Genomic DNA, 10443 nt, shown 5'->3' with positions numbered 1-10443 from the left:
AAAGGGGTGTGAGCCAATACCTAGGTACCCAGCTTTTTTTGTTTGCTTCATGACTGTATGTAGGGTATGTGGTAACCAGTGGGAGGCAAATCAGTAAGGCTGAATACCAGGCTACCAACTCTCAAGTGTTCACTGGGGGATAGCCGACAAAAAAAGGCATACAAGAAAAAGGTCACAATTTTCCTCATCAAACGCTGCTTGGAGAATACAGGCTACCCACATAACACCAGCCGACATACAGTGCAGCTGTAAATCATTTTGGGGGCACCTTTGGACGTGGACCACTGATCTCGGAAATGAGACACAAGCACGCGAGCAATGTGCTTCCTATTGACGCACTCTGTCCACATCACTGTCAAGTGGCCTGCCACAGTTTCCAATGGTCATGCAACTATGCCAGGGGACTGTATGAAGTGTGCGGGTGTTGTTGACTTAATTACGTCGATAATTTACTCAACAATATTTGTTGTCGGAACTTTTCGGTTGAGTCTGGTTGTTCCAATGTCCATTGTGACAGCCGGGCTATACACTAGTAACTCATTTACCTACTCTCCAAGAAGAGGTTGAGTCGCGTAGATATAGTAGTAGTCGACAAAATTACACAGGCGCGTAAGAGGAGCGCCGGTGTAATTTTTCCGATTACTACTATATCTACGCGACTCAACCTCTGCTTGGAGAGTATATTAATTTATGTTTAATTTACCCATAGCCTATTTATGACTCCATAGAAACAGTGAGTATAGGACATGGTATCAGCAGGGGGAGCCTATCCCTCTTTTACCGCACCATCTGAAGTCTATGTGCCCATTTTGCACCTGGTCGCTGTGAGAAAAGTGGTGTAAAGTGCCTTTCCCAAGGATCTCGTGTGCGCTAGCCTGGTCACTAGGCCATTCGAAACCACAACCTAATATTTATGCGCTGTTACATTACTGGTAACAGGTTACAAGTACTTGAATAACTCATAGCCAAACGGTGCTAGTAGGTCAGTTACCTTGTGATGAGTCCTATACATATACATATACTCGTACATATAGTTTGATACGTATTGAACCCTAGGCTTTCATTATCTTCCAAAAAGCATTACTGTCCCGATATCTAATATTTCTCCCTAAAGATTCCATCATAATCAATATTTGTGTGCAGATTGTATGCCGTGAGTCTTGGAGAAATTGCAGAGTCTGACAGATTTCCAGCCTACACCGATCTACAGTATCCCACCTGAGCTAACCAACTCCCCTCGCGGTTGCATGTATACGTACATTACGCGTACGGTCTGCTTATTAAGTTAGACTAACATCATATTTCTATAACCGGGGCACGTTTGTGGAAACGAAAATTATTCTCTTTACGCCTTGTGCAGTTTTTATATCGTACCTTTCGTTTCCTAAAGCTACCCGGTCGGGCCCCAGTTTGGAAATGTGGCTTTACCACTTCAGTATTTCCCTGCTCTCACAACTTTAAAGGCTACGGGACTACCTTCACCTTTTACCTTTTTCTTTCCCCGCCGGTAAAGTGTTCACACTATTTGGCCAAACGCCACTATTTGCCTGCACTACAGGCAAAGGAATCTGGTGAGGCTATGACCTCCCAAAGCCCCTTTCACGCAGTCGACAAACTTCCGTTCAATCGGTAGTATTTGTTGATCGCTTGAAAAAATGCCAGACACTCTCGAGAGCGTTTTGTTAACCTGAAAATCTCTTCCCTTAGGCTATCACACTGGATGTTTCTCGCGGACCTGAAATCATTGTCCGATCTCGCTCAATGATACTCTACAACAACAGCGGGTACTCTACAACCGAAAATGTCAACTTGAATTGAAAGGTCATTTGTGTTGTTCGTTTGTTTTTATGCAGAATGTCGCAATGCCATATATAGAGATCTCGCAGACTTGTCGTCCGATCCATTTTCCTGATGTTTAACAGTGACATTACGCGTCTTTGGACTGGAGCGCACCCGTCGAAACGAGTAGCCTCTTTGATTTGGTTTCATTTGATTTGATCTGATTTATTCGGCCGGCTGAATACAGCATCTTTTCAGACGGTATTAAGCGGAGTGAGAAGTAAAATGTCACTCCGGATCCATTGTACAGGCTTGCCAGGCTAACTACACGGTTCATCTCGACACATATAGGTCAGTTTGTCTTTAACAAAACAGCACACTTTGAACTCTGGCGCCTCTAGGTGGCATAGAACTGGGCGGAAACTTCGCTCCCAGCTATTGTTCTCCACTCTGTTCTCTCCTGTCACATCCAACTTGTTCTGCAGCCATTAGCAGTACAGGGCTCGAAATACCCACCACTGAGCTATTTCAAAAATAAAAATTGCAGTTAATCAAGATGTAAGAACGAGTCAATATTTCAGTGTACAAAAATTGTAGGTAGGAGTTATGACAGTTATGGTTCAGTTCTGCAGTAGCATACAAAACCCTGGATTCTTTTTTGCTTGAACCTTTGTTTACCCATGAAAGCTCAAATCGGCCTGCTGGCCGCTTTTCATGGAGGTCATGGGGGAAGAGGCGAGGCTCAGACGAAGTGATAGAGTTAAAGCTCCATCTGCCTATGTCAAGGCTGTAGAAGTGCAGGGACAATGGCCTCGGGGAATTCCGCAGTATACAGATATAGATAGGTACATCGACGGATATGTATAGATATAGAGATCATATAACAGAGGAGCATCAATGCAATAAGTTTAAGAAACGGTAAGATATTTCGGTACGCCACTGACGAAAGATGTGAAGATTGAAATTTGTCTCGGACGTCCAATCGTTTTCAAAACGTATCCAGTTGCTTGTAATGAGTTACCTTTGTATTGTGTTTCTCATTATTTTTATGTCTTTTAAACTTCATCGCTGTAACAAGAGAGTGTATTTCGAGCCCTAGCCCGCACTGTTTTTCCTGGCGTGTGCGCCAGATGTGAGTGAGGAGGTCAGGGTTCCACACGGTGAGACGGTTTGGCAGTAAACAGGGAAAACGGGGCCTGCCGTCGGGACATACTTACTTGCCGCTGTCTAGCTGTGTTTGTAAACTCCACCACTGTGCAGACCGTGACCCCGGCATTCCTTCTGCGGTTAGCACTGGGGTTGGACTACCTTCAAGATGTGGCGGCTGTGGGTTTTTGTAGCGCTGGCCGGCTCGCTGGCCGTGGTACACTGCGGTCCTGCCTGTACGTGGGAGGGCCAGGACGTCCCGCCCAACACCTTGCTGGCGAAGCTGGACGACTGCACGCAGTGCATCTGCCCGGAGGGAGGCGGCCAGGTCCTCTGTTACCACCCGGTCAGCTGGGACAAGTTTGAGGAGAAGTGCGAGCCGCTGCCGGAGAACTGCGTCAACTACACCTCCTCCGCGCCCGACTGCTGCCCGGTCTGCAGCATGATCGGGTGCCGGCAGGGAGACGACATCTACCCGGCCGGGTATACCTTCAGCCGGAACGGCCTGGCCGAGTGCAAGTGTCCCGCCGACGGAGGCGACCTGGTCTGCAAGAAGCTGCACACCACTCGGAGCCTGGGCGGCTTCTTCAACTCGGGGAGGACTCTGACGGCGCATCGCAACGTCCAGGCGGCCTTGCAACCTCAGGGCGACTCCCAAGTCGGCGACGTTCAGAGCGACCAGCCCGCCGACGTGCAGGGCGACTCGCCCGCCGGCTCGCAGAGCGACTCGCCCCGCTACGCCGCCACGTACCGCGCCGGGTACCACTACCGCAAGATGCACCTCCAGGTGCCCCCGGCTGCGTCCAGCGCGCGGGGCTGCGTGCACGGCGGCATCACCTACCAGCTCGGCGTCGAGTTCCGCCGCCGCAAGGACCCGTGCATCCAGTGCCACTGCCCTTACACCGGCGGCCAGCTCATCTGCATCACCGTGACGGACGTGCCCGGCTGCGCCCCGAGTCACCACTCCCCTGCCCGGTCCTACAGCTACCAGAAGTACCACGTCAACCCGCGGGGACCCTCCAACCCCTCGGGCTGCTTGCACGCCGGCACGACGTACCGCCCGGGGGCCGAGTTCAGGGTGGAGTACGAGCCGTGCATCCAGTGTCACTGCCCGTACACCGGAGGGGAGCTCATCTGCGTGCGCGTCACCGACGTGCCGGAGTGCGGCTATGGGCGGCGTCGCAGGGACACGGACTGGACATTGAGAAACTTGTTCTTGAAGAATGTGTAGAAGGAATGCCTCTCTGTTCTCAAGTGGCCAGCGATAGATTCCTTTTTTCTAGCGGTAGGTTTGCTAGTCCATTTTGTCGATTCTAAACTCATTTTTTTCGTAAATCATTGACGATGAAAACTTGTCCACACTGGATATATTGCACCCTGGACATTTTTGTTCACAGCTTTCCTAAAGATTCGATGACAAAAACAATGTGTCGAAGTAGAAACGACAATTTGTCGTGTATTGCACATGTGATATGAATTAATGAACTTTCCAATTCCGCTTTAATGTGTCGCCAAAGGCGTAGGTGTGTTAGATAACGTCGTTTGCAAGCTGTCACAACATTTTTAGAGTGCTAGTATTCCCAATACAGCTGGCTAAATTTAGTCAAGCGGTCCCGTTGCTATGGTAACGTCAGACGATGTTTTCATGACCCAAACAACTCAGAAGGCTTCTATGTTATCGTTCTATGATATTGAAGCGGCATACCACATCCCGCATACATTGATTTGAAGAAACGAGTACTGTGGCTATTGTACGTACGTGTTTACACCTTGACAACCTCTGGCATTCCTTGCCATTTTTTTTTTACTTTTATATTGCAAAGACCTTGTATAATTGAATCTCTCACTACTACGTCCGTTCTATTATTGTATGTAAGTTATAGTTGTCGAATTGATACAATGTAAAAAAAATATGATAATAAAACATGTGTCATACATATGTGCCAAATAGTTTAATATTACTAGTCTGCTCAAATCTTATTGAAACTGATAATCTGTGTGATGAAATGATGCTATTGAACTACAGTTCGTCGAACTGAAATTAAAATTTCACTGCTACATTGTATTTGCCTTGTATTTCTGTGCAGTAGGTCGTCTTCTCTTTCCCGGGATCGGATCTGTCCCTATAGCCACATTCCCCCGTTATCGCTCTGAGCTCGGATTCGGTCCCAATCAAAAAACGACCTTGGCCACGGTGAACTCTGTTAGAAAAACAAATAAGGTGAAGCTAAACTTGGCCCATTTCTTCTTTAAGAAAAGCATTTAAACGGGATCTCAGAAACGTGATCCTAATTAGCTTCAGAACGTTATCCGGATAGTTTTGCCTTCAACCGTAAAACAACTCGATCTTGGAGGGTTTTAAGACTTTCTACAATGCCAGGAAGTCCGTCTAGACGACATCTTGAAGTTGTCAGGCAGGGTTCTTGCCACACGTCTTCTCCACGTAGGACCTGTGAGGACTTGTGACGTGCGTCTCTCAGTGACGGGCAGTGTGGCTGGGGACCAGCATACCACACGGCTGGACTAACAGCCAGCGGCAACACACACCGCCACAACTACTGCAGAGATGTGCCAGGCTGTGGGTAACCTGCCAAGAAAGTCACTTCTCATGAAGTGTTAGGTCAGTGCAGCGTTATCTGTTGCACAGACTACTTGCGCTGGCAGAAGAAATGTAAAACATTGGCCACATTGATTAATTTTATGGATGACAGCCACTAGAGACCCCAAAACTAATGCGAGATGGCGAAAAAAATCCAGCAAGAAACATACAGTTTAATATTCAAGCTATGGTAATACAAAGCTGACAACAGACGTGTACATTGAGCCACAGAGTATGGTGTGTCAAACATGCAACAACTCTTTATGTGTGCATCATAGAAAGTCCGTTGATGAGGATCAATGCTAAGGAGACAGGTTAACTTCTTCTCCATCTTTCTCAGCAGTCCTACACCTGCAGAGAAAAAAACGGTGTTGCCAGTTTGCCGCAGAGCCGATACCAGCCCGAGTGTTCTACTTCTGACATCGCAGGGTCTCTATCATCCAGGGTTGTCCTTTCCTGTATGTCCTGCCGACAAGTACTAACAGATCGTTCGGGATGTTTACACGACGTGTGACTTTTCAGGGAAAGCGTTCCCAGATGTAGCATGATGGAGAAACCTATCTACCCAGTACATAGCTGTGATGCCCTGGATAAAGTACCACTCTCTCCATAGGGGTTCAACCCTAATGTCCAAGCAGATGTAGTGAATCAAATCCTAATGTTTCTCATGCTCCCGGTACCAGGGTCAACGGGCCTTTCTTTTCCGCCAAATCAGCAGCTTGAGAAATGCTACAACTTTAATTCAAAATTCATACAGTTAAACCTGTCTATAGCGGCCACTCGGTGGACTGGCCGAACATGGCTACTATAGACAGGTGACAATTGTAGAAGGGCCCACCTGTATAGAGAAGATGTATATCAATTGATCATGATCACGAGCGATAAGTTACTCGTGAACTCAAAATCCTCGCAAACTACGATTTTATACGAGGCGCAGGGTGAAATACGGTCGCTGTATGGTTGCCGCAATAGGCAGTGTTTCTGTATCTTCGGGACCTGAAATCGTGCGGCCACGTTGGACAGGTTGGACAGGTGAGTAATGCTTTATAGGCCAATAGAAAGGGACCGACAAAAAGTGACCGCAAAGACCAGGTGGACTGTAGTACTTTAAAATTTAGGCATCTTGATTTTTTTTTCACCCATCAAGTTAATTTTCACCTTCTAACATTACACTTCGAGTCTTCAAATGATGTTATCCATGAAGTTTACTTACTGTAGCCTTATGAGGAATGGAACAGGGATAATATATGCCAGCCACCCCTCTTGACCTTTCGAATGGAATGATCCTAATCATGATGAACCTGTACAGCTGCCCCCGTGACGTCATTGGTGACGTGTAATTGCTTACTAGTACTAGTAGCAGGTGCTTCGTCCCCGACAGCCAATCGCACTTCTCCTACCACAAACGTGCACAATAGAAGATAGGAACCTAGAGGGATGCAGGATCACAACAAGTTTAATCCCTCAACATCATTTTCACATCGGAAATCAGTTTGGCTGGAGCTTTGGGTAGCCTCCACCAGGCCTTCCTACAGGGGTGCGGGAATCGTAGAATTCGGCAAAAAAAATCTGTAAATTGGTCAGAGGAGTCAGTCCACGCTTAGATTCATGTTTCCCCTGCGCGGCCGGCCGAACTCCCCTGGTCCTTGATAATAGCCAGCGTAGTCCGTCTGGTAGAGTCTATAAGCTTTGGGGGTCCCTGTACATGTAGAAGATGATTACCTGTACATGTGGGTAGTATTTTCCAGCACTTTCAAACTCCGTTGGGCTGTACTTTTGTCACATTTCGGCAAGATGACCACAAACCTGCCAGTCCACCGACGTCTCCCACACCACCTCTGCCGTACAGCAGCGCCCCCTTGGTGCCATGCTCAGTACTGCAGTTGCAGACATCAGAACGCTGTTGCAGACATCATGTGACTTCACGTTCACTATCACAGGAATATGATCGGAACATAAGCATTTAACAGGCTTCACAGATTGTTATAATAGGTGATAGAAGTCGGCCAAATCGACATGAGTTAGCTGCCCAAGAAGTACAGTTTGCGACCTAGGTCGTATGTAAGCTGTACTTCCGGCTAGCTGGCAACTCCTCTGGCATGTTATCTGTCTACTTGGCCAATTTCTAATGCTTTTCCGGCGTTCAATGGAGCCTCATAGAGGCTACGAAACAAACATCGGATTACAACTAACCGTGAGCTAGTGCCATCTAGCGGAATTTAGTGGCAGTGTATAACTGTCGTACTTCATTCGGATACTTCTGAAATGAAAATATATATCTTTAAATAATTTCACCAGGTTGGTAAATAAAATAAAATACTTAATCACACAATTCTTTATGCACAACCATGAAATTTATCATGAGCCAACGTTTCGATGACGAACTCACCATAAATTTTCGGTCAAACTCGTCGACCTTCTTCAGATGTACGATTCTCTTTATGACGTCAGCAGCGAACCGTAGACAAAGCTTGACAAAGCTTAAACTTTACAACTATGGACTCTACCAATACAGATGAGCTTTCATTCGAATGTTAGAAAGAAAAAAAAAACTTCTCTTTTCTTTGGGAGAAAATGACATATTTTCCGTTAGATTCCCCTGCCTGTGTGTCTGCAGTTTGAAAGGGAGCCGCGTGGTGGAGTCCGCTATCTTATAGCAGTGGATGGCTTGGTCTTTTGGATACAGATCTTGATTTTTCCTGAATTCTAAATATCATCTCTTCTCGAGAAATATCCTATATTTTTCCGACTACTACTATATCTGCGCGACTCAACCTCTGCTTGGAGAGTAGCTACGACGAACGGTGGTAAAACATGCCCTCCCTGGCGGAGGTGGGGTGTCGGCAGGATCAGCCCGGTCACACCTGCGGGACCCCCTCCGTCAATCAGCCGTCCGCGCCTCGGCTACACGGCGGATCGGGTGTCCCACAGACAACACGGGACTGTCTCGGGCCGCAGACATCCGGTGGTGGGGTTTTTACATCCAGGGCTGGCCGTCTCCCGACCCGTGCCCCGTCACCCTGACCAAGGATATACTGTAAATGTATTTAAGTTCGCGGGGATTTAATTTCGCGGTAGCGGAAAAAAGGACTTTTCGCGGTGGATTTAAGTTCGCGGTAACACCATAGACTGCAATCTAATATCATAATAGAAAATTTTCGCGGTGGTTTTAAATTCGCGGTGAAGTGGTCACCGCGAAAACCGCGAACATTAATCCACCGCGAACATTTCTGCATTTACAGTAATGTCCTTGCCTGGTAACCATTCTAAGGGTCTGCCGAGCCGTGCCCCCGTCACCCTGAGTAGGGCGGCCTGGTAACCATTCTCCAAGTCTGCCGAGCCGTGCCCCCGTCACCCTGAGTAGGCCGGCCTGGTAACCATTCTCCAAGTCTGTCGACCCGTGCCCCCGTCGACGTGACTAGGCCGGCCTGGTAACCATTCTCAAGGTCTGCCGACCCGTGTCCCCGTCACTCTGGAGACTAGCACGGCCTGGTAACCATTCTCCAGGTCTGCCGAGCCGTGCCCCCGTCACCTTGACTAGCGCGGCCTGGTAACCATTCTCTTGGTCTCCCGAGCCGCCTCCCGGTCACCCTGGGTTGGAAATTGGGACCTAAGCGCTTTTACCGCGGGTGCACGGCGAGCTGGGATGACGGCCCTCCGCCCCCGGCCCGCCGCCTGTCGTCGCTCGGGCTGCCCTCCACTCGACCCCGCGAACATGAATCACTCTCACCCCGCGGCGTCCATGGGAACTTGGCCGACATGTGAACTGTGCTGACCTCTGGCTGGCCCTGTCCAACAGACACCTGGCTGGACTCTCAAACCAGACCACCAAAAGGACATCCACGCAACCATTTTCGTGCAATGATTCAATACCTTCATTGCGAATTCGTGCTCGTAGGCGAAATTATTGCAAGCGAACGAAACTTGATGATAGCAAGGAGGTTATATATAACCTCCTTGATGATAGTGTACATGCATGATCATAAAGTGAGACACACAACTGCGTTGGTAGCTCGTAGTATCTAGGTTACGTACGCGGGGAGTTGACGTCTTTGGAAGAAGTTGAAAATAGAAGTATACTTTTTTTTTCATATAAGCAACTAAAGTTCGACCAACTTCTGTACCTTCACAACACTGGATGAACCAAATTGAGGACCAAGGTACGGCAAGGCATAACTCAACTTTCATGAAATCAGATGTCAACAGTGAGCCAACCACTAGCAGACTCTCTTGGGAATTTCAGAGGTCACAAAAGATCGAAGACAAGGAAATATAACGAAATGAAGAATTGTGAGAAAAAGTAACTTAATGCATATAAGATGACATCATACTTTCGTTTATATAGCAAAGACTGTACTGTCAGTATGCTAAACATGGCGCATTTTACAAGTTCATGTTCGGTGTGGTATCAGAAAATAATGAATGAATTAATGAATCCACTGGATTAGGTACAGGAAGAAACAAGAGAATAGTTGACAGATCCATGAGATTTATATACAATGCTTACCAACACAAGGATACTAGTATCATATTCTACTAAGTACTAAAAGTACTTCTTTTCACTTCTTTGTGATATAGGAACAGATACGTTTTACAAACAAATGTCTAAATTCATTAGGAATATGAATTCATCTCTGCGTATGAATCCGGGAAACATATGTGCAATGGAAGTACGTCGGGTAAACGGACACTTCGGTCAATTGCACGGAATCCCAAACCGGCTCTCATTCACTCCATTGTTAGTGACTTCGCTTATCTGCACGATGTCACCAACACCACGTTAAGCAATCATGTGCCTTTATGTAAGCCACCTAACCGTACGAAACTGTTGATTCGCTGGGTAAACTGAATGCCAGCTACTAAGAGTAGAAATAGCCAATTACAGATACAAAACAAGAGTTCGTAGACCTCAGGCCTGC

The sequence above is a fragment of the Branchiostoma floridae genome, chromosome 4 (assembly GCF_000003815.2).
Source record: "Branchiostoma floridae strain S238N-H82 chromosome 4, Bfl_VNyyK, whole genome shotgun sequence".
In the NCBI taxonomy this organism is placed as follows: domain Eukaryota; kingdom Metazoa; phylum Chordata; class Leptocardii; order Amphioxiformes; family Branchiostomatidae; genus Branchiostoma; species Branchiostoma floridae.
This window is presented reverse-complemented; position numbering follows the sequence as displayed.